Raw genomic sequence first — 474 nt, 5'->3', positions numbered from 1 at the left:
TACTTGATTCATGATATATATATATAAGATTGTTTTAAGTTTTTTTTTTTTTTTAATCTGGATATCCAACCGCTATACAAGCCGACAGGGCCGGCCCTGAGATTTTGGATGCCCACGGCGGAAAGTAAAAAAAATGCCCCTTATATGTGTAAATAAAAACCAAAATAAACTATTTGAAGGGTTTTGGAACTTAGTCAATCAAACAAAAAATGTCCCTTAAATATAACAAAAATGATGCAATTGGGGGACATAAACCAAAACCCCGTGTAACAAAAATGGTCCTTCATGGTTAGTGTTGTGAAATTGCCAAGAAAGTGAAACGATTAAGCAACATGGACAAACTGATAAAAGAGAAAAACATAAGCATCAATCTTAGGCCTTTCACAGCTTCTATACTAATACTAACAGCCCTAAAACAAATTGCCCTATACTAATACTAACCCTCTTCTAAACAGCCCTAAAATTAACAAATGA

The sequence above is a fragment of the Cynara cardunculus genome (assembly GCF_001531365.2).
Source record: "Cynara cardunculus var. scolymus isolate 2C chromosome LG 11, CcrdV1, whole genome shotgun sequence".
In the NCBI taxonomy this organism is placed as follows: Eukaryota; Viridiplantae; Streptophyta; class Magnoliopsida; order Asterales; family Asteraceae; genus Cynara; species Cynara cardunculus.
Note: the sequence above shows the minus strand (reverse complement) of the source record.